Source organism: Bufo bufo, chromosome 7 (assembly GCF_905171765.1).
Source record: "Bufo bufo chromosome 7, aBufBuf1.1, whole genome shotgun sequence".
Taxonomy (NCBI): Eukaryota; Metazoa; Chordata; class Amphibia; order Anura; family Bufonidae; genus Bufo; species Bufo bufo.
The window spans coordinates 167,906,843-167,932,176 of NC_053395.1; positions in this window are offsets into that span (position 1 = coordinate 167,906,843).

Genomic DNA, 25,334 nt, shown 5'->3' on the forward strand with positions numbered 1-25,334 from the left:
CAAGTATGCGCTCCACATGCCGGATGTCCAGATTCATGACCAGAAATGCCGCGATAGGCGTCTGATTCAGGAAGTTGCGTGCGTTCTAGCATGCGTTCCATGTACCAGATATCCGGCTACATGACCAGGAAATGACGCGATAAGCGACTCACTTGGCGGTAGGAAGCGCTGCCAGAGCGCATTATTTAAAGGTCCGTCTGTCGATCCCTCTGCATGTCCTAAGCATCCGTAAGGGGTGATGCGCCTACATCTTTGGGAATCCATGTAAGTACCTTTTGTACATGTTGAGGTCTTTGATGTCTTTTATAATTAGGTTGTAAAGGATGAACTCTGAAGGTGTATATATATGTCTCTATTTTCAGATGTCATCAGCCAGCATTTTTTCTGATGAACTCCCAAAGCGTGAGATAGACATTTAAACTTACATCAGTCTTTATTGTCTACTTTGTCACATTTGTCACCCTTTTACCTCATTATATACCATATACCCCTCTATCACTTGGTGTATCTTATGTTCCATCTTTCTAAACATCTAGACTATGTCACTTCAAGTGTGGCTTGGTTGTTTTTGTACATGTGATGTATAGACCCTGTGTATTCACCCCCTGAGGAACCCATATAGCTGGGGGAACACGTTGGGGCTTTTTCTATAGGGGGTCATTCTCCCTCTTCTCATTTTCAGGGTTACTGAGGGCGTAATAGCCTAGGTACGAGGACAGAGAGTCTAAACCATAGGGATTCGTCTCTGGGCTCAGGGATAAGATAGGGTTACACGTAGGGAAAGTTTCTCCCTCCCCTGCGACCCCGAGCCCTGTCCTATATTTACACTATAATTATTTTTGTATTATCTATTGCTTATCGTTAATTAATATTTTTTGTAATTGATTAATAATATACTCTAAACATAGTTTGGGCATTAGGTTTTTCAATAAACATTGTAGTTTTAAGGGTCCTTTCCTTTTTGTAGACGTAGTTTTTGGGCTATAATAGTGATGACCTGTGCTAAGGATCATCAATATCTGATCAGTGGGGGTAAGATTTCCAGCACCCTTGTAAATCAGCTCGGGTGAGCACCAGAGCATAGTCCTAGTCCTATGACGTCATGTCTATTGATCACATGGTCGTTGTGTACCTCAGTCCCATTCAGCTGACTAGGATTGAGTTGCAATATCAAGCACAGCCACCATAAAATATATAGCAAGCAATGTGGACCAATCACACCGCTGATCGGCGGGGACGCTGGGAATCGGACCCCCACTGATCATACATTGATGTCCTAAGGATCCGTGCTTGCTCACAGCTAAAACTGCATCATGTCAAAGGGCCCTAAGGATAATTTTACATGGGTAGAATTTCCAGAAATGAGGGCCGATCGATGATAGCACGGCAGTTGGAGCATGTTACCTGTATTTACTTGCAGCATTTATCTGTATAGCACCACCTGCTGTTTGTTCATTTCCTTATTTCTCTGTCCACCTCAGTGAGGAGGTCACACATGCTCAGTTCCATTCTTCAACTGCCACCAGCTGTATCCTTTGTTAGAAGTTATGACAGTTACAGGACACATCCCCTGAGCTGCCAGATTTAAATAAATCTAGCAAAGCAATGAATGAGGAGATCTCTGGATTCATGTGAGGTACAGGGCTGGTTCTAGCTTTGTTAGAAGGAGATTGTAATGTACTATATGGTGCTTGATTTCATTTTTTTTAACATTAATCATGGTAATACTAGGCCAAATGCCGCAAAAGCTGTGTGTGAAAAATTTAAAGAGGACCTTTCACCAGTTTTTACTTTATAAAAGCGATACCTCACACTGTTGCCCATGTTCCCTAGATGTCATATCGCTAATTTTTTTCATGATATGCTCCTCCGTTGCGCCGCTGTGCCCCTCGTTCTGTTTAGGCACCCTGTATGCTAATTAATAGCATCGGAACAGGGAGGAGGAGACATCAGCTTTTCTCAGTGGGCGTCTCTTCTATCTGGCTGTGGCACTGTCCAATCACAGCAGAGCGCATCAGTCATTGAGAAAAAACAGCTAACCTTCTCCCTGGCTGTGACGTGATCCGCTGTCATTGGACAGCGCCACAGCCAGATAGAAGAGACACCCACTGAGAAAAGCTGAGGTCTCCTCCTCCCTGTTCCGATGCTATTAATTAGCATACAGGACCCCTGTACAGAACGAGAGGCACAGCAGCGCAACAGAGGAGCATATCATGAAAAAAATTGCGATATGACATCTAGGGAACATGGGCAACAGTGTGAGGTATCGCTTTTATAAAGTAAAAACTGGTGAAAGGTCCTCTTTAAATTAAAGGACTTGTCCACTTTCTGGCTACTTTTGCTCAATGTGTACAGTCAGGTCCATAAATATTGGGACATAGACACAATTCTAACATTTTTGGCTCTATACACCACCACAATGGATTTGAAATGAAACAAACAAGATGTGCTTTAACTGCAGACTGTCAGCTTTAATTTGAGAGTATTTACATCCAAATCAGGTGAACGGTGTAGGAATTACAACAGTTTGCATATGTGCCTCCCACTTGTTAAGGGGCCAAAAGTAATGGGACAATTGGCTTCTCAGCTGTTCCATGGCCAGGTGTGTGTTATTCCCTCATTATCCCAATTACAATGAGCAGATAAAAGGTCCAGAGTTCATTTCAAGTGTGCTATTTGCATTTGGAATCTGTTGCTGTCAACTCTCAAGATGAGATCTAAAGAGCTGTCACTATCAGTGAAGCAAGCCATCATTAGGCTGAAAAAACAGAACAAACCCATCAGAGAGATAGCAAAAACATTAGCTGTGGCCAAAACAACCGTTTGAAACATTCTTAAAAAGAAGGAACACACCGGTGAGCTCAGCAACACCAAAAGACCCGGAAAACAACTGTGGTGGATGACCGAAGAATTCTTTCCCTGGTGAAGAAAACACCCTTCACAACAGTTGGCCAGATCAAGAACACTCTCCAGGAGGTAGGTGTAGGTGTCAAAGTCAACAATCAAGAGAAGACTAGTTCTGGAACAACATCCTATGGACAGATGAGACCAAGATCAACTTGTACCAGAGTGATGGGAAGAGAAGAGTATGGAGAAGGAAAGGAACTGCTCATGATCCTAAGCATACCACCTCATCAGTGAAGCATGGTGGTGGTAGTGTCATGGCGTGGGCATCTATGGCTGCCAATGGAACTGGTTCTCTTGTATTTATTGATGATGTGACTGCTGACAAAAGCAGCAGGATGAATTCTGAAGTGTTTCCGGCAATATTATCTGCTCATATTCAGCCAAATGCTTCAGAACTCATTAAACGGCGCTTTACAGTGCAGATGGATAATGACCCAAAGCATACTGCAAAAGCAACCAAAGAGTTTTTTAAGGGAAAGAAGTGGAAAGTTATGCAATGGCCAAGTCAATCACCTGACCTGAATCCAATTGAGCATGCATTTGACTGAAGAGAAAATGCCCCAAGAACAAGCAGGAACTGAAGACAGTTGCAGTAGAGGCCTGGCAGAGCATCACCAGGGATGAAACCCAGCGTCTGGTGATGTCTATGCGTTCCGGACTTCAGGCTGTAATTGACTGCAAAGGATTTGCAACCAAGTATTAAAACGTGAAAGTTTGATTTATGATTATTATTCTGTCCCATTACTTTTGGTCCCTTAACAAGTGGGAGGCACATATGCAAACTGTTGTAATTCCTACACCGTTCACCTGATTTGGATGTAAATACCCTCAAATTAAAGCTGACAGTCTGCAGTTAAAGCACATCTAGTTTGTTTCATTCAAACCCATTGTGGTGGTGTATAGAGCCAAAAATCTTAAAATTGTGTCAATGTCCCAATATTTATGGACCTGGCTGTATGTAAGATGACTGTATAGCCCTCCACCATTTTCTCCATTTCATAAGCCCTGCTGTCACTGTACCTTCTGTAACAGAGGTTAGAAGATCGGAGAGACTGACTGCACGTTAGGTCAGTCTCTTGATTCTCAGTGTTGTGGTTTGGTAATGACCACACCTCTTGTCAGGTGCAGCCCGTGGTCATTAGTACATTACTTACTTAGTTTGGTCTCACACTTCATACCATGAAGTTGATATTCTCTGCTTAGATTTGAAAGAGTTGGTGTGTGGCCCTTACCTGTGTTCCTTCTTATCCATTTTCTATAAAAGATAAGTTATACTGATCTTTGTATTTGGTTGTGAGGTGACCAGGAACGGGTACGCTGACGCCACTTATGCCATGGCCCAGAATATGGGTGGATAATAGTCTGTATTTGTTTGTGATGCCAATTGCAGCGTGCGCAGGGTACTACCGCAGGGCCTTTCCAAGGTGTTATAACGCACGTCCCAGATTAGGAATGCCAGAGTGGTGTAATGGTCTAATCTTTCTCATTATAAAATGATGGGCTTCAAATTGCTTGGAAATGGCCTTAGATCCCTTTCCAAATTGATGGACAGCAACAGTTGCTTCTCTAAGATCATTCCTGATGTCTTTCCTCCTTGGCATTGTGTTACCACACGCCTCAATGCTCCAGACCAGCAAACTGCCAATATTGCTGCTTTTATACAGGTGGTCACACTAGCTGATGATTAATTAATAAAGGGCATTTGATCAGTAGCACCTGAATGCCACTTACCCTCTTAATTTCTATGCAAGAAGTGGGGGTGTACTTAAAGGGATTAGTTGCTTTCTGGCTACTGTTCACCAATGTGTATGTAAGATGATTATAGGGGACTTAATAATATAGCTTTTCTTGATACAGTCCTGACTTGAAAAATGGCAAAAAATCATATTTTACATTGTTGGATCTTAACAAGGTTCCAAGTAGAGCTTCAACATGCAACAAGAAGAAATGGGAGTGAGACAAAACATTTTTTGAGCATTCAATTTAATGAAAACAATGAATAAACTGAAACAGGCTGTTTTTCAGCTGATCAAAAGTTTAGGACCACACCTCCAAAAAAAAACTAAACCCCCCCCAAAACAGAAATCCAACTTCCAAACATGAACTCGGTAATGAGTAGCTCCGCCGTTATTGTTTATCACTTCAAAAATTAGTTTCGGCATGCTTGATGCAAGCGTTTCCATGAGGTGAGTGGGAACATTTCTCCAAGTGGTGAAGACGGCTGCACGAAGGCCATCTACTGTCTGGAACTGTTGTCCATTTTTGTAAACTTCCCTTGCCATCCATCCCCAAAGAATCTCAATTGGATTTAGATCAGGGGAACATGCAGGATGGGCCAAAAGAGTGATGTTATTCTCCTGGAAGAAGTCCCTTGTCCTGCGGGAATTGTGTACTGTAGCGTTGTCCTGTTGAAAAACCCAGTCGTTACCACACAGACGAGGGCCCTCAGTCATGAGGAATGCTCTCTGCAACATCTGGACATAGCCAGCGACCGTTTGACGCCCCTGCACTTCCTGAAGCTCCATTGTTCCACTGAAGGAAAAAGCACCCCAGACCATTATGGTGCCCCCTCCACTGTGGCGCGTAGAAAACATCTCAGGTGGGATCTGCTTGTCATGCCAGTAACGTTGGAAACTATCAGGACCATCAAGGTTAAATTTTTTTCTCATCAGAGAATAAAACTTTCTTCCATCTTTGAATGTCCCATGTTTGGTGCTCTCTTGCAAAGTCCAAACGAGCAGTTCTGTGGCGTTCAAGGAGACGAGGTCTTTGAAGACATTTTTTGTTTTTGAAGCCCTTCAGTCTCAGATGCCGTCTGATGGTTATGGGGCTGCAGTCAGCACTAGTAAGGGCCTTAATTTGGGTCGAGGATCGTCCAATGTCTTGACTGACAGCCAATTGGATCCTCCGGCTCAGTGCTGATGAAAATTTTTTTGGGTCTTCCACTTGACTTTTTTGTTCCATAACCCTCAGGATCATTTAACAAATTCCAAATGACTGTCTTTCTGCGTTCCACCTCAGCAGCGATGGCGTGCTGTGAGAGACCCTGCTTATGCAGTTCAACAACATGACCACGTTCAAAAAGGGAGAGTTTTTTTGCCTTTGCCATCACAACGTGTGACTACCTGACAGAAAATGACAATGAATCCACATCTTTGCACAGATTTGGCCTTTTAAAGGCATGTGGTCCTAAAATTTTGTTCAGCTGAAAAACAGCCTGTTTCAGTTTAATAGCTATTTTCAATTAATTGAATGCTCAAAAAATGTTTTGTCTCACTCTCATTTCTTCTTGGAACCTTGTTAAGATCCAATAATGTAAAATATGATTTTTTGCCATTTTTCAAGTGGTCTTAAACTTTTGATCATAGAGATCCTCTCCAAAAGATGGCTGCTGATGGAGGGTCATGTGACCAGATAATTCACTCAATCTCCTCCATTCTAACACATTGATTTGAACAGTCAACAGTACAAGTGCAGATTTCAGGTGCTGAGTATCCGAATGAAGAACTGAGTGATTTTCCTGGTCATATGACCCTCTATCAGCAGCCATTTTATGGACAAGACCTCTGTGTGAACAGCACAAAAGACTTGATCAACAAGGGGCAGGTGTCACGAATACAGGGGAGGAGAGGGACACAGAACTAGGCCTCAAGGCTAGAGAGAAGGAAAAGATCACCTCCTAGGAGGCCCCTAAACCTGGCCTTGACTCCTGTCAGTATGTATTGACCATGAAGGTGGGAAAATACATATGCCGGAACCTAGACCCTAGGAGCCCTGAAATGCCCTAGGTAGTGGCAGGGAATGAAACTACTGGTTTCTTCCCAGGTGAACAAACCAGCATCTCCCTGAGGCCTAGTAACAATAAGCACAGGGGAACAACTGTAACACCCCAGAGATGTGTTACTACACGCCTCTACCCCGCTACTATCTGTTAAGAGCTTTTATACTGTCATCCGATGTCATTTTGCTTATGTCCTTCACAAATGTGCATAAACCTATGTTAAATACAATTGTTCCTTGTAATTTTCCAGGTTTACCAGCAGGTGACAGCAACTCCATTGGCAAGGTATTAGTCCTAGTTTAGTATATCTAGGCTTAGCTCCCCCTCTGTGAGCAAAGTGGGCTGTTCCCACATCCTGGGCATGGGTGGAGAAGGAAGCTAGAGTTAGTGTGCCAGCCACCCCCGTTGGGGAAGGCTGTGTGATAGCGTTCAGGAGATCCCCTGCATAAGGAAGACAGCAAGGATCTTGTCTCGGGTGAGACTTGATCAAATACCCAGTCTGAGCACTTGCAACCACAGGACCTGGGCACCTTGTAGTCACTGAGCTGACCATGCACTTCTTGTGTATACCAAAGTAGTCAAATGTGAGGCCATCTATCCACCAGTTAAAGCTTGGCCAAAACTGGATCATGCAACAGGACAATGATCACAAGCACGCCAGCGACTCTACAATAGAATGGCTGAAAAAGAAAAGAACCAAGGTGTTGCAATGGCTCAAATTCCAGACCACAACCCAATTATAATGCCGTGAAGGGAGCATAAATGAATGCATAAATGAACGCCCAAAAACTTCAACGACCTGAAGTAAAGATGAGTAGGTCAAAATTCCTGCATAAAAATGTGAGAGCCTTATAAAGTCATACAGAAATCAATTACTTGGTTATTGCTGCTAAATGTGGTTCTACAAGCTATTGATTCATGGGGTGGACTTATGGGGTCATTTACCAAACTGACATAAAGTAGAACTGGCTTAGTTGCCCATATCAACCAATCAGATTCCACCTTTCATTTTTAAACTCCTTTGGAAAATGAAAGGTGGAATCTGATTGGTTGCTATGGGCAATTAAGCCAGTTTGATAAATCTCCCCCACATTGTTTTTTTCCTATAAGGCACAAACACATAATAAATGACCAGTCCTACTTATTATGTGGTTAGCTAAAAGTTATATAACTCTCTGATTTCATAATTTTCAGCAATTGCAAAAATGATTTTTGGGACTCCAAAAGATTTTGCCTAAAGAGTAGTTTATAAAATGATAATAGATAACCCCCAGCATTGCTTGGAGAACCTGAACATTCTGCAATGCTTTATCAGAGAGAAAAAGTGTTGATGGGGGTCCTTTCCATTCTAATTTTTTACAGTAGTGAACAGTACCTGTAGTACTCCACTATAAACCCAAGATGGCGCAAGTGGGCTACCTAATGCATCCAGACCAGAGATATTTTCATTTTCATAATTTAACTATACCTTATATTTTAGCAGCAATTAAATTTGTACTGCTGCCTGGTGACTCTTTAAAGTAATTGAGAGCCAAAATATAACATTCAATTTTAATAAAAATAAATCATGTGTGCAGCATTGTGTGTAAACTGTTTGCGTCTTCTAGGAATTAAATGGTAATCATCATTTTTGCAGTTTTGCACCTCAATAGATGATGAAGTTCAAGTACATATCCATGTTCTTGGCTCATTATATAAATTAGTATTGTGCATTGCTTGTACTTGGATTTTAAAGTAATAAATTCGAGTTTTAAATTGCCCCAAGCCTATGCACAAAAATGCAAACATCAGAGTGATCCAAATTAAGATATGAGCATACCAGCCTAGTCTCCCCGAGTGTATGGGAGTCTCCCAACATAAGGGTAGACCTCCCAGAAGAAGGCAAGTCTCTACATGGACAGGAGACACACTTCACCTGATAATCCCAGATTAGACATGTTAGAGGAAGGGTGAAAATGTCATCCTCCTTTCACTCATTCATATAGCACCAACATATTCTGCAGTACTGCACATACATTGTTATCACTCAGCATCCCAAACGGGGCTCACAATCTAAATTCCAAATTAAATGTATTGTCCAGTTTGAGTAAGAAACCGGACAACCCCTAGGGCAGGCATGGCTAACCTGTGGCTCTCCAGCTGTTGTAAAACTACAATTCCCACCATGCCCTGCTGTAGGCTGATAGCTGTTGGCAGTCCGCGCATGCTGGGAGTTGTAGTTTTGCAACATCTGGAGAGCCTCAGGTTGGCCATCCCTGCCCTAGGGAATAGCCTGCAATAAAGAATAGAGCAGTACTTACCTTGCAGATCCAGCACCTCAGCTCCCGATTTCAATGGTGACATCACATGACATCACATTTTATCACGCGCGTGCAAAACGCATTGAAATTGCGTACCTACTCGCGCGGGTTTGCTGCAATGCACCTGGGACGCATCCTGAGCCAAAACGTGATGCCCGTGTGAAAGAGGCCTATGGCTGCCACTGTTTGGGTGAGTCCTGTGTAGCTGGCATTTTTATGATTGGAACTGTGAGGCGGTATTCTATTCTGGGTTAAGTTCACGTGGCCTGAATTTGACACAGATATTGTTGAACATTCCATGCTGAAATCTGTGTCCCATTGTTTCCAATAGGAATCCGTATTTCCGTTCATACGACTACCTATTTTTTCTGCATAGATTTTAGGGGTCCATTCAGATGTCCGTAGGTGTTTTGCGGTCTGCAAATTGCGGATCCGCAAAACACGGACACGGCAATGTGCATTTCGCGGACCGCACATCGCCGGCACTATAATAGAAAATGCCTTTTCTTGTCCGCGGACAAGAATAGGACATGTTCTCTTTTTTTTGGAAACGGAATTGCGGATCCGGAAATGCAGATGCAGACAGCACAGACAGTGTGCTGTCCCTATCCGTTCCAACCCCATTGAAAATAAATGGGTCCGCACCCGTTGCGCAAAATTGCAGAACCGATCCGAACCCAAGTTGCGGACTTTTTTAATGGACCCTTACATTGTGAAATGATATCCATGCAAAATCTGTGCGAAAGCTGCATCCGGTAAGCAGCACATGGATTGGCCCCATTGAAACAGGCAAATCTGCAGTTGGTTCCACAGCAAATCCAAGGAGCAATCCAGGCAAAACCGTTACATGTCAGTGCTGAGCATGACGTGTATTTGTCTTTGAATCTATATGCTAAGCACGACTGTCCCCTTTAGGTACTGCACTAGGCTTAAAGGAATTATACCATGATTGATGTAAAAAATTAAAATCAGACATCATATAGGACATTAAATTCTCGTTCTGTACCTCACATAGATCCAGAGATCTACCCACTCATTGCTTCAGACTTGCAGCTCAGGGAGCGTGTCCTTTTAGGGGGCATGTCCTTTCTGCTGTAGGTCTTTGCCTGTAACTGTCACAGCTTCTAACAGAAGACTCGGCTGATGGAAGCTGAAGATTTAAACTGAGAACATGCGACCTCCTCAGTGAGGTGGACAGAGGAATAAGGGAAAGAAGAAACAGCAGGTGGCGCTATACAGAAACATTATATTGAATAGCGCAGTGTCTATGCTAAATGTTTAACTACATGCAATTACAAAAGTATTCAGATCCTGGTGCTGGTTTGAAAACTGTAGCTAGAAGAAACTGGCCCAGATTTACTAATGTGTCTGCGCCTAGAATCTGCTTAGAAAGTGGTGCAAATTGGCACAACTACAGTTTCTACATCTTTTTGGTGTGGGGGGGGGGGGGCTTAGTGGAAAGGGCATGGCCTAAGATGCAATGTTTTGCACCTAAATTGTGTCAAAAATCTGACATAAAGGGGATCATTTATTAAGACTGGCGTTTTAGATACAGTGCTGGCGGTGGATCTGCCGAAGTTATGTAGAGGCGCCGGCCTCTACATGACTTCGGCGTATCCATCGCCGGCCTAAATGTAAGACAGCTTCCTTGCTGGCTTACATTTAGACCATTTTCTACGCCTAAATCGGACATTTTTTTCAGCAAAAAAACCACAAGTGTAAAAAATTCTGAAAAATACCTAGAAAAAATAGTATGTGAATCCACACTTAATATGGCATTCCCGTCTGAGAGATTTATAGCGTGTCGAAAGACTATACCATAAATGTTTGATAGATTAAACCCTCCATGATTTGTGGCATACTGTACATGTACGGTGCAAGTCAGGCTTTTAAGATGACGCCTTCTCAGGAGCTGAATGGGCGCCATAGCTGCCCGGTGCTTGCTGTTTTACACAGACATTTAGCCTCTCAGATAACCAGGTCAATCGCGACCACAGCATCTGAGAAGTTTGACCGCATAGGGAACGCCATAAAAATGAAACTCAGAAAACTATGGGGGAATTGTGTTTATTTTTCAATTTCACCTACCGTATATATTATTTTTTCCAGCTTCCAACTATATTGTATGCAATATAAAATAATGCCATTAGAAAGTACAACTTGTCCGGTAAAAAATAAGCCGCCATAAGGCTATGTGAACAATAAAAAAAAAAAAAAAGAAAAAAAAATATATGAAAACGCCAAAATGAAAAATTGCTGTGTCATAAAAGGGTTAAGGAGCATGCGTGGGGCTCTCTCCATGGAAGATTATGGGAGCTTTGAAATGCTCTACTGTTCCCGTAACTACCATAAGCTACAGCTGAGACAGCCATATGTGTGTGCTGCCCTTGGGAGCATGGCACAGTCTGACAATGTGGCCCCTGGGCGAAAAAAAAACAAACAAACGTGTAATTCATAGGACTAAAAAATTAAATATCATTAAAAAAAACATCATTAAAGATTATTATTTTTTTTTTTTACAATAATGAAATGTTTTCGCCACATAAAATAGAATATGCCAATTTGCTGTGCCCACATCTATAACAGCATGTACTGTACATGTATGGTATAATTTTTGGGATCTCAAACGAGCACAAGCAGCACTTTATAGTGAGGGTAGATTACAGAATGTCAGTAAATACTTAGAGAAGACCTGTCACGTCCCCTTACATGTCTGTTCTAGTAACTACATGCATTCCCCTTCCCCATGTAATAACAGTTCTGGAGCCTCTATTCTTATGACTCTATGATGTTCCATTCCTTTATTATTCCTGCTAGAAGTGATGGATGAATTACTAGCAGTTTACAATAAAGGTCCATCTTGTTGTTACCAGTCTGACACCATCTAATCAGTGCTGCCAGCGTCAAACTTGCAAGGACACACTCCTACCTGGTAACGCCCTTCAATGCAAACGGCAAGCAATTAATTCATAAACTTCTAGCAGGAATAATAAGGGACTGGCACCGCACAGAGTCATAAGAAATGATGCTCCAGAATAACATGTGGACTGCAAGTATTTACTAAAACAGACATGTCAGGAGGGGTGACAGGTCCTCTTTAAAGGGCTTCTGTCACCCCACTAAACTTTTTTTTTTTTTGCTTACTTATAATCCCCACACTGCGATTTATGCCTACATAATCAAATTAATCATTTTGGTCCTGTAGATTTTGTTTAAAACAAGCTTTTAAAATATGCAAATTACCTTGCTACCAGCAAGTAGGGCGGCTACTTGCTGGTAGCAGCCGCATCCTCCAATCCTAAAGACGCCCCCTCCGCATTGTGATTGACAGGGCCAGCGGGCGGGATCTTTCTCTGCTGGCCCTGCCTGTTAGCATTCAAAATCTGGCGCCTGCGCCGCGGCCGTACCTGTCTTCAATTGGCGCAGGCGCACTGAGAGGCTGCCGCTCGCTCGGTCTCTCCATCCTCAATGCGCCTGCGCCGATGACGTCACTTCTACACCCGGCGCAGGCGCATTGAGGATGGAGCGGCCGCCTCTCAGTGCGCCTGCGCCGATTGAAGACAGGTACGGCCGCGGCGCAGGCGCCAGATTTTGAATGCTAACAGGCAGGGCCAGCAGAGAAAGATCCCGTCCGCTGGCCCTGTCAATCACAATGCGGAGGGGACGTCTTTAGGATCGGAGGATGCGGCTGCTACCAGCAAGTAGCCGCCCTACTTGCTGGTAGCAAGGTAATTTGCATATTTTAAAAGCATGTTTTAAACAAAATCTACAGGACCAAAATGATTCATTTGATTATGTAGGCATAAATCGCAGTGTGGGGATTATAAGTAAGCAAAAAAATAAAATAAAAGGTTTAGTGGGGTGACAGAAGCCCTTTAACGCAGCTACAACTACGGTAGCTACATCTACGGAGGAGCCATTGATTCCTGTGGGTGCTGTGCAATGCTTATTCCTGAAGCATTGGTGGCCACCTACCTTGGTGGTAGCAGCTAACTGCAAGTGATTCATCAGTGGGGTAATCAATAAGCTTATACCTGGCCCACCCAGGGGCTTGTCCAAACTAAACAAACTGTCTTAAAGAGACAGAACCCAGACTAAGTCCAAAGCCGATCCCTAGCGCATCTCAGGCCCCACATGAGCCAAGTGATACAATGAGCTACAGACAGAGGCGTATCTAGTGAAAATGGCGCCTATGGCAAGCACTGAAACTGCGCCCCTGTCAAAATATTTTAAACCCATCTTTCAGATAACCTTAACAAAAAAAAAAACACGATAGCTCTTTTGTAGAACCCCCATAAAAACTTACAGTTACTTGACTTGGCCCTTGGGGATCTCGGACGCCACTTCAACACTTTGGCCGGGGGCTCGGCGGAGCTGATGTTGTGCTTTAACCTAATGAGAAAGATTTCATAATAAGGATTTGGAGAAAGGGCAGAGGGATAGCAGAGCAGGGAGAGGCTGGTGCTGCTACTAGGGGGTCATACCATGGGGGAGTAATAAAGCCCACCATAATGCCCCCCCCCCAGTAGTAATAATTCTCCTTATAATATGCAAAACATTTGTAATGCCCCCAGTTGAGCTAATTTTCCCATAATGTGCCAATATAAAATACCCCTTCTCAGTGCCCCCGTAGATGACCCCCATAGTGCCCCCCCCTTCCCCATAGTACCCACCATAATGTGTCCCAGTATAAAATGCCCCTATACAGAGCCCCCATATAAAATATCTTCTTTTTTAGCCTCAGTAGATGCCCCTATAGTGCCCCCCAATAATCTGCAGTAAGATGTGCCCCCATAGATGCCCCCAATCATGTGCCAGTAATAAGAGCCCCCCCACCATCATGTGCCAGTAGCCAGAGCCCCCCCATATCATGTCAGTAGCCAGAGCCCCCCCATATCATGTGTCAGTAGCCAGAGCCCCCCATATCATGTGCCAGTAGCCAGAGTGCCCCCAATCATGTGCCAGAAATAAGAGCCCCCCCACCATCATGTGCCAGTAGCCAGAGCCCCCCATATCATATGCCAGTAGCCAGAGGCCCCCCTTATCATGTGCCAGTAGCCCCCCATATCATGTGCCAGTAGCCAGAGTGCCCCCATATCATGTGCCAGTAGCCCCCCTTATCATGTGCCAGCCCAGTAGTCCCCCCTTATCATGTGCCAGCCCAGTAGTCCCCCCTTATCATGTGCCAGCCCAGCCCAGTAGTCCCCCCTTATGTGCCAGCCCAGTAGCCCCCCTTATGTGCCAGCCCAGTAGCCCCCCTTATCATGTGCCAGCCCAGTATTGTACCTATATAAAAAAATAAAAAAAAATAATACACTTATACTTACCTCCAGCAATGCGATGCGATGCAGGCCACCTCTTCCGTCTGTGTGTCCCTCGCTATACGGCTCAGGCGACGCGATGACGTCATCGCGCCATCACCGGCCTCTGATAGGCTGCCAGCACTAAGCCGGCAGCCTATCAGAGGAACAGGAGGGGACACACCTCTCCCTCCTCTGCCGCAGCACAGACAGGCATCTGTATTGCCGTCCTGAGGACGGCAATACAGATGACTATGGAGATGAGCGCTTCCGCAATGGAGGCGCTCATCTCCTGCTCTGCCCTGCCGCCGGCCGCGGCCGCCCCCACTTGTCACCAGGGCCGCAGCGCTGGGGTGCGGGGCCCGGGCACCCACTGCACCCCGTGTAGGATCGGCCCTGGTCGCCCCCCCCGCTTGGCGCCTATGGCACTAGCCATGGCTGCCATAGCTTGGATACGCCACTGGCTACAGAACAAGGTGACCATAGGGATGTTAACTAGTGAGTGGTTAACAAGGGGGGGAGGGGTGTTATGAACCCAAATTTGTGGCATTTTTGAACAGCGCTTTATATATATTTTTCATTTCATTTTGGTATGAAACAAATGCTCCGCAGGGAAAACTCCAATTCTGCAGAGTAGAGTTACACTTTTGTAAAACACGCCACCGCTTGCACCAGCCTGGTTCTTGTCCAGAGAGTGAGATATTTAGATGTTCTGTCCATTATTCAATTCACTGTTCAGTTTTCATTTTCGTTGAATACCAGACACAGAAAAAATATACAGAGCTGATGAAAGCGGAGTCTCTGCCAGCACGGACAAGAAAATAACCCTTCATGGTCATTGATCTATAGAAAGAGCATTTGGAAGTTCTACTCTACATCTCAATAGTGTTGATCACGAATATTCGAATTGCTAATTTTTATCGTGAATATAGGTACTTTGAAAATTCGCAAATATTTAGAATATAGTAATATATATTCGTGATTTTGAATATTCATGATTTTTTTTTATTGCGAATTTTCGTAATGCAAATTTTTATCGCAAATTTTTCAATTGCCGAGTAAAAACATGATTCCTCCCTGCTTCTTGCTTGTGGGGTAAGGAATCATGACTTTAAATGGGAAAAATGAGGAATATTCTAAAAAACTTATACATAGCACTATATCGAATATATTAGTTTTTTCGAATATTCGTAATATTCTAAAACAAGAATATATAGCAAATATTCGAAAAAACAAATATAGAGCAATTTAGCTATAATCTTCTTTGTCTAATAGTTGTAATTTTTTTGTCATCTGAAGTTCAGATTGGAAAAAAATTTCAACTATTGAAAAAAAAAGATTATAGCACTATATTAGCTAAATTGCTGTAAACTCGTTTGTTTTTTTTTCCGAATATTCGCTATATTGCTATATAGTCTTGTTTTAGAATATTACAAATATTCGAAAAAACTAGTATATTCGATATAGTGCTATGACACATTGGCCCACAAGCAAGAAGCAGGGAGGAATCATGTTTTTGCTCGACAATTGAAAAATTTGTGCTAAAAATTCGCATTACGAAAATTCGCATATTATGCGATCATTAATTGTTGATTTTTCGAGTAAAAAAAAAAAAGTAGAATATAACGAATATTCGAATTCACGAATATTCTACGAAATATTCGCGAAATATCGCAAATTCGAATATGACCCCTGCCGCTCATCACTACATCTCAACTATACTTCATGGTTTATAGAATAGGGCACTAGGTTCGCACATGGAGACAAAAAATGGTGCTCTCAGTGAGTCACTGTGCTATTTACTGAAGAAGTGTGTAAAGTGGTCAATTTTATAGATTTTTTTAATGGTATGGTCCTATAGCCGCATGAAACGCAGCTCATATGTGAAAATGCTATGCCAACAATAAATGGAGGCCTAGGGCTCACATTAATAAGTATTGCAGACCGGCACTTGCCTACTTTCACAGACTTTCCGTAAGACCACCACTACATCCTTTTGGGGTCTGAGTCTAATGTCTGAATTGAGTTTGAGTTGTGATTAAAGGTCGTATGCACCAGGGATGGATTGGCCATAGACATCTCAGGGAAATTTCCCGGAGGGCCGGTGCAAAAGGGGCCGCCTGAGCCCTCCTCATGGCCAACCAGTGGAAGTTTTTGTGGATGTATTTTGTGCTTCTGGCAGTATTTTATGATGGACTGTGGTATCTGGCTCGGTTGGGGTGATTTAATGTACCACAATATGGTATTGCTCGCTCTGCCTTCAATCAATTTGGACCTGACTACAAAATGGGGCCACTTTTAGTATTTTTTTCCAGGGCCACCTTAAGTTCCCAGTCCACCCCTGATATGCACTACTTGTGATTCAAAGGAGCATATTTAAAAAATAAAAAAAACTGTTGTATAGAAAAAGTAGGGAAGTATTTTGGTTGTTTGGCACCACCTAAAGGGGTTGTTCACCTTCAGGAGACCATCCTTCCTCCACGCTACCAGACTTTCAGATGGAAGCATACTTATCTGCTCCTGGTTGCTGGGTTCTGGCTCCTTTGTTCCCCTGCCACTGCTGCTTTATTTCAGTGTCCGCATGTCAACATCCGGTTTAATGGGTATCACGTGGCCACTAGTGTTGGGTGAGAATATTAGAATCGTGAATATCGGCACTTTGAGAATTCACGAATATTTAGAATATAGTGATATATATTTGTAATTTTGAATATTCTAGATTTTTTTTTTTCATCAGTAAAATCCCTTCTTGCTTAGCAACATCCCTAGCAACCAATAGGAAAGTTGCCTACCCCTTACTATATAAGAATCTCCCCAGCAGCCATTTTCTACATTTTTTTAAAGTTCTGAGAGAGAGAGAGAGAGAGAGCGTGCGCAGTGTCATTGCTGTAGGTTATATCCTGATATAGTGTAGCTGTTGCAGTGCAGGGTGTTAGGTAGTGTGATATAGGTTCTGCTGTCCATACATACATGCAGACCTGCTAAAATGTGAAGTTTCACATATTGCGCCAAAATATTTGCATCATTAGTGCCGATTAGCGCAATCGCGAATATATTGGAGCACTCTGCATATAAAGCCATTTTTAATGTTCTGCCATGCCAACCATTTTCTCCAGTCTCGGAAAACTTCTAGCAGCTTGGTAAATGTAGCAAAAGTAACCCACACCTGTATTTCGCTTGCATTACGTGAATATTACATTGCCGATTTTTTGCAATCAAGAAAATAATCTCGAATTCGTGAATATATGACGAATATTCGTGAAATATTGCGAATTTGAATGTAGCCCCTGCCGCTCATTACTAGTGGCCACTGCAGCAAATGATTGGTCGCAGTGGTGACGTGCTGCCTGTGTGTCACATTAATGGGTCATGTGGAGACCACAGCGAGGCAGCAGTGGCAAGAGACTGAAAGAGCCAGAACCCAGGAGCAGGTAAGTATGTTTCCCTCTGCAGGCTGAACAACCCCTTTAAGCAATGGGGTTTGAACGTTTTCTCTTTGCGTGAGTAGACCTCCGTACTCCAAAAGCATACTGATGATTGGTCAATTTTTTTAAAAAATTTTTTTTATTATTAAATTGATCTTAAAAGGGGTTATCAGCTTTGTAAAATTGATGGCATGTAAAGTGACAAATGATGTTCATAGGATATCAATAGTGGATCGGTGGGGATCTGACTCCCAGCACTACCACCAATCATCTGCTTGCAATCAACGCGCTGCATCTTATTCAATGTTTACAGTGAGTGAAGAGCCGGACCCCCCATTCATCTAATATTTACTGATGGCCTATCTTAAGGTTATCATATGTCAATTCACAGGCCATCAATTTTACAAATCTGGATAACCCCTTTAATGTATGAGTGTGAGTCTGAGTTACAGAAATTAGATAGTGATAGTGTCATATTCGCAGGACATACAAACAAAGAAAGCCAAAACGAATACTTTATTAAACAAATGTCAACCAAAAACAATCAGCATAATCCTGGACAAACAGGTAGGAAACAGTGGCAGATGTAGAACAACTGGGCCAAGTGACTTAGGGCCAAACCGTAAGGGCGTTAATCCGGTGCTCACCCTTTAATCCCTATACAGGGATCTGGTCTTCGCTGCAGGAGAGCGACCAGGCTGCTACCTCCTGGGATCTTCCCAGTACCTTGGCAGAAACTTACAAGGAAACAGTCAACACAATGTCACAGAAAACAGCACTGTGATATGTACAAGACACAGGGAGTACACAAATTTACAGAACACGGTTCACACACAGGTAATGGCCCGCAGCTATTACACAAGGGCTCATGCGGCCAGCCTGAACAGCAATAAATGTTGCAATGCACCTCACTGTGACAGCTAGTGAACCCAACTTGGCATAGGAGCTTCTGTCAGAGATTATATGCACTGTAAAGGGCAGAATGATATTTTAGTGCTCTACCAATATTGGAAAACTAATACAGTTGGTAACATGACTATACAGCTCGATAGAACATGCTACTATAATAGGCAGAGTTAGTTACAGCTGTCATGAAACATTTAGAGGGGGGTAACGTAAAGTGAATTAGAAAGATTTGAGAATGAATAAGCTTACGCAGGCTACGTGAATAAATATATTTACTAAGTGATTAAATATAAGATAAACACAAAGAAATCACATACAGAATAATAAAAAGTAAATAAACATCACTAGCCTAAATGGGGTGGAGAATCAGTCGATCATGCTATAACCCAAGGCTGTCTACCCCGTTATAACACATAACCGACACCCCAGGGTGTACAAGAGAGATAGGGCAATCATACTTACATCCTACCTAGAATGGAGGGCCTGGTGGAGTCTGCCAAGTGCATGTGTGTCATAATGTTTTAACCTGTTAGCCCCTCCTCCAGTGTGCAGCATGCATGTCTCTGAGATCACTCAGGAATGTGGTCTTATCAGCACAATGGGGGATGGGTAATATCTCTAACCCACTTCATTAGAAGGGAAACGTATAAACTATTACACAGAGTATTAAACAGAATTAAAGGGGAGAACCAATCAGTCACTTAAAAATACCCTTACAATACAGGGGTGTTTTATTAAGACCTGCATTTTAGACACCAGTCTTAATAACCCCTATATCTGGCGGTGGATCGAAGTTATGAAGGCCTGTCCCCTTCCCTGCCCACACCACATCCACTTTTTAAGACCTGGCGTGGGTAAAAGTTGCCGATTGTGTTGCAACTACGCCTGAAATACACCTAATATAGGTGAATTTCAGGATAATAAATGACCCCCTTAATTTTGGGGAGGATCCTAGAAGTTAAAATGTAATCTGTTCAAATATGGTTCCCCCTTTAGAAAGGATCTGGGAAATTCTCACCACCGCCCATAGAACAGGACAGATCAGATTTGTATCTGATCCTTCCAAAAACAGCAGCTATTTAATATCTGTTGGGGAGCCTTATCCTAATGCTAATGTCAGTGGCTTCTGTGACTTGCAGGGATTCTAGATTTGGAGGAACATGATACTATAGTAGTTGCTTTGATGGTCTGCATTGTGTTTCCACATATTACGTGTGAGAGAGAGAGGAGTTTGGCCTTTGACGTTATCTCTAAGGCCATTGTCTTGTCTACGTATACCTAACCAGAGTTTTCCTGTTGAAGGGACAGCTGCATCTCTCGGATATTACAGCCTGTACACAGTAAACACATCACTCAACGGGGTGAGAAAAGCACACACCAAGCAATAGGAAATAAGTGTTTTACAAACTGATTGTGTTTATTTCAAGGAAAATACACAAAGCTTATATGCAGAATGGACTCTATGTACACCTGTGGATCTGGGCCGTAGACTAGAGGATACACTTTATTCAGAAAAATAAACATTTCAGTTTGCATTTCCATTTTGGTGAAGGTTCTCTAAGCTGAAAAACTCTGTAACTATAAGGGCTTATTTACATGTAGCATTCAACAGACGGATCTCAGACAGGGAATGGATACAGCTACGATATCTTGCTTTACCTTCTTTATCTTACCTTCCCGTTATCTCCTTTATTGTCAATGTCCTCTCAATGCTCAACAACGGGGCCAAATGTATGTCCCAGATGTAAAATGTATAGTGTGCAGTATACCATATTAGTTTTGCATACAGTTTTATTGAAAGACTACACATTTTACTGCAGTTGAGGCAAAGGTCTACTTGCAAAACCTGGAAAAAGCATGCTCACTTGGCATATGATTGTCTAATCATAATCTATAGCCATGTTAGATTATGTACATGGTATGAACCTAGATGCTAAGTTGGCTATTGTCACAATTTCACAAAGCTGGGGTGGACTGCGTTGACACAGATTTAACTTTGGGCTAATCCTGGCATTGGGATCTAAAGGATTTCCTGGTGTTAACCCTTTAACCCCTCTACAGGGATACTAGGAAGAGACACCAGGACATGGTACAAAGTCAGTAGGCAGAAGTTGTGGTCGGGGAGGCAGAGGTTGGTGCAGGCAGTGTTCAGTTAGCACGATAACCAGGCAGAGGGACCGTACAGGCAGCAGACGGGTAGCGAGGTCAAGGAGGAGCCAGATCAGAAGCCACAAACACAATGCAGCAGAATATCAATCAGGATACGGGAACCACACCTTTGTTCAAGCACAGGATACAGGAAAGTACAAGGATAGCCCTTAAAGGGGTATTTCTGTTAGAAGAAGTCATCCCCTATCCACAAGTTGAATGTGTGTACTGACACTTCATTCATCCTTTGAACACTGTATTTGGCTTTCTCCAGAAATCCCATAGTAAATGAGTCAAGCCATTTGGATTCAAAATGGGCCCAGCATTTTTGGGACTGTGAGGGTCCCAGCAGTCAGACCCCATTGATCCAGTAGTTATCTCCTATCCTAAGGATAGGGTATAAATTCTAACAGGAGTACTCCTTTAAAAACCTGGGTCATCTGCGCCATTGGCTGACTATCATAACGGATTGTGGGCTGGCTGTTTAAGAATCTGGGAGTCAGTGCATGAACTCATGGGAACAGCAGGACACCCAGCATGAAAGACCTGGTGAGAAGGTGACTGAGCAAAGACTCAGGCAGAGAGGAGTGAGATGGCTGTCCAGAGGATAGCAGCAAACGCAGGCAGGGTGAGGTGAGTGGGCTGCGGAGAACAGGGCATGACAACCATTGGCACTTACTGAAGAAATAAACTCGTATGTCACTTTTAATGACATGAAAAATGCATTTAATTGCTAAATGAATATATAAATTTATCTAACATACGTCCATAAATCTAACAATAAAAAACAGTCTATACCACATCATCTCAAAAAGCTAATGTCATGAAGGTCATCATGGTGTTTTTTAAGGGATGTGAGGCAAGTCTTTATGTTCCTCATGACTGGCAATAAATTTTACCATGCAACTCTCCCATTTTTCACAGTCCGTTCCTAATGATGGAATTGTGACCTTATTTATGACGAATGAGATCTATGCTAGATTGGGATCTTTTGTGCTCTCCACCAGAAATTCCTAAATCAGTACCACTGGTTACCAGTCTGTGATCTGAAGCTCAGGTTAAGGCCTCATGCACACGACCGTTGTGTGCACCCGTGGTCGTTGTTCCGTTTTCCGTGATTTTCTTCGGACCCATTGACTTTCAATGGGTCCGTTGAAAACTCGGAAGATGCACTGTTTGTCATCCGCCTCCGTGATCCGTGTATCCTGTCCATCAAAAAAATATGACCTGTCCTATTTTTTTGACTGACAACGGTTCACGGACTCATTCAAGTCAACGGGTCTGTGAAAAAACACGGATGCACACAAGATTGGCATCCGTGTCCGTGATCCGTGTCCGTAGGCTACTTTCATACAGACGGATCCGAAGATCCGTCTGCATAAAAGCTTTTTCAGAGCTGAGTTTTCACTTTGTCAAAACTCAATTCCGACAGTATATTCTAACACAGAGGCGTTCCCATAGTGATGGGGGCGCTTCTAGTTAGAATATACTACGAACTGTGTACATGACTGCCCCCTTCTGCCTGGCAGCACCCGATCTCTTACAGGGGGCTGTGATCCGCACAATTAACCCCTCAGGTGCCGCACCTGAAGGGCTTAATTGTGCGTATCATAGCCCCCTGTAAGAGATCAGGGGCTGCCAGGCAGCAGGGGGCAGACCCCCCTCCCTCCCCAGTTTTAATTTCATTGGTGGCCAGTGCGGCTTCCCCCGGCCGCCCCTCCCTCTATTGTATTAATATCATTGGTGGCCAGTGTGCGCCCCCCCTCCCTTTATTGTATTATCATCGGTGGCCAGTGTGCGGCCTCCCCTCACCCCCCCGATCATTGGTGGCAGCGGAGAGTTCCGATCGAGTCCCAGTTTATTCGCTGGGGCTCCGATCGGTAACCATGGCAACCAGGACGCTACTGCAGTCCTGGTTGCCATGGTTACTTAGCAATATTAGAAGCATCATACTTACCTGCTGCGCTGTCTGTGACCGGCCGGGAGCTCCTCCTACTGGTAAGTGACAGGTCTGTGCGGCGCATTGCTTAATGATCTGTCACTTACCAGTAGGAGGAGCTCCCGGCCGGTCACAGACAGCGCAGCAGGTAAGTATGATGCTTCTAATATTGCTAAGTAACCATGGCAACCAGGACTGCAGTAGCGTCCTGGTTGCCATGGTTACCGATCGGAGCCCCAGCGATTAAACTGGGACTCCGATCGGAACTCTCCGCTGCCACCAATGATGGGGGGGGGGAGAGGGGAGGCCGCACACTGGCCACCAATGATATTAATGCAATAGAGGGGGGGCGCACACTGGCCACCAATTATAATACAATAGAGGGAGGGAGGCGGGGCCGGGGGGCCCGCACACTGGCCACCAATGATAATACAATGGAGGGAAGGAGGGCCAGGGGGAGGGGCGCACACTGGCCACCAATGATAATACAATAGAGGGAGGGAGGGGGGGCCGGGGGGGGGCACACACTGGCCACCAATGATATTCAAACTGGGGAGGGAGGGGGGTCTGCCCCCTGCTGCCTGGCAGCCCCTGATCTCTTACAGGGGGCTATGATACGCACAATTAAACCCTTCAGGTGCGGCACCTGAGGGGATAATTGTGCTGATCACAGCCCCCTGTAAGAGATCGGGTGCTGCCAGGCAGCAGGGGGCAGTCATGTACACAGTTCGTAGTATATTCTAACTTGAAGCGTCCCCATCACCATGGGAACGCCTCTGTGTTAGAATATCCTGTCGGATCTAAGTTTCACGATCTAACTCAAATCCGATGGTATATTCTAACATAGAGGCGTTCCCATGGTGATGGGGACGCTTCAAGTTAAAATATACCATCGGATTGGAGAAAACTCAGATCCTATGGTATATTAACTCCTGACCTTTACATTAAAAGTCAATGGGGGACGGATCCGTTTGCAATTGCACCATACTGTGTCAACGTCAAACGGATCCGTCCACATTGACTTGCATTGTAAGTCAGGACGGATCCGTTTGGCTCCGCACGGCCAGGCGGACACCGAAATGACTTTTTTTCATGTCCGTGGATCCTCCAAAAATCAAGGAAGACCCACGGACGAAAAAACGGTTACGGATCACGGACCAACGGAACCCCGTTTTGCGGACAGTGAAAAAATACTGTCGTGTGCATGAGGCCAAAGTTGGGTAATGCAACAAGCCATTTGTTTAAGCTTACCTAAGTCACTGTCTAGCTGAAGGTGTAAACTTACATTCCTGTTTGTGGAACTGCTCTAAAAAACAAATGAATCCACACCTAGCCTTACGGACCTATCAGCCTGCTGACACACGTTTTTGTAACAATGAGTAATTCAGAAAATTTTTAATGACAAATACATTGCAAAACAATATGAGAGCGGAAAATCGGAACTGGGACAGTTAAAAGAAAGAGTCAATTGAAACACAGGGGGATCAGTTGGTGCAAAGAATCTCATGTATTATAATATACCAAAATATCATGATGGATGGATAGGTAAATAAGGTAAATATCGGTGGGGTCCAAACTAACGCTGAGGTGCATCGGTTTGTATCGGTTTTGTCCATTGTGTTATGATTAGGGATGAGCAAACCCGAACTGTATAGTTCGGGTTCGTACCGAATTTTGGGGTGTCCGTGACACGGACCCGAACCCGAACATTTTCGTAAAAGTCCGTGTTCGGGTTCGGTATTCGGCGCTTTCTTGGCGCTTTTTGAAAGGCTGCAAAGCAGCCAATCAACAAGCGTCATACTACTTGGCCCAAGAGGCCATCACAGCCATGCCTACTATTGGCATGGCTGTGATTGGCCAGTGCAGCATGTGACCCAGCCTCTATTTAAGCTGGAGTCACGTAGCGCCGCACGTCACTCTGCTATGATCAGTGTAGGGAGAGGTTGCAGCTGCGACGTTAGGGCGAGATTAGGCAGATTAACTCCTCCAAAAGACTTCATTCTGTGATCGATCTGCAGCTGTGGATCATTGAAGTGCTATTATTGACTTGCTCACTTTTTTGAGGCTGCCCAGAGCGTTTTTAGATCACTTTTTTTCTGGGGTGATCAGCGGCCATTTTGTGACTTGTGGTGCGCCAGCACAAGCTATCACCAAGTGTATTTAACCATCGATAGTGTGGTTATTTTGTGCTATATCCTACATCAGCTGCAGGCTGAGCCTGTGTCACCGAAGTGTATTTAACCATCAACAGTCTGGTTATTTTTTGGCCATATACTACATCTGGTGCAGGCTGAGCCTGTGTCACCCAAGTGCATTTAACCATCAACAGTCTGAATATTTTTTGGCCATATACTACATCTGGTGCAGGCTGAGCCTGTGTCACCCAAGTGCATTTAACCATCAACAGTCTGATTATTTTTTGGCCATATACTACATCTGGTGCAGGCTGAGCCTGTGTCACCCAAGTGCATTTAACCATCAACAGTGTGGTTATTTTTTGGCCATATATTACATCAGGGGCAAGTTGAGCCTGTCACCCAGTGCCTAAAAAATAGACCTGACATTTCTATTCAACCAAATCTGTACTGTTTTAGCTGGTCAAGTTATTTGTAGTGACCGTAAAAGCAG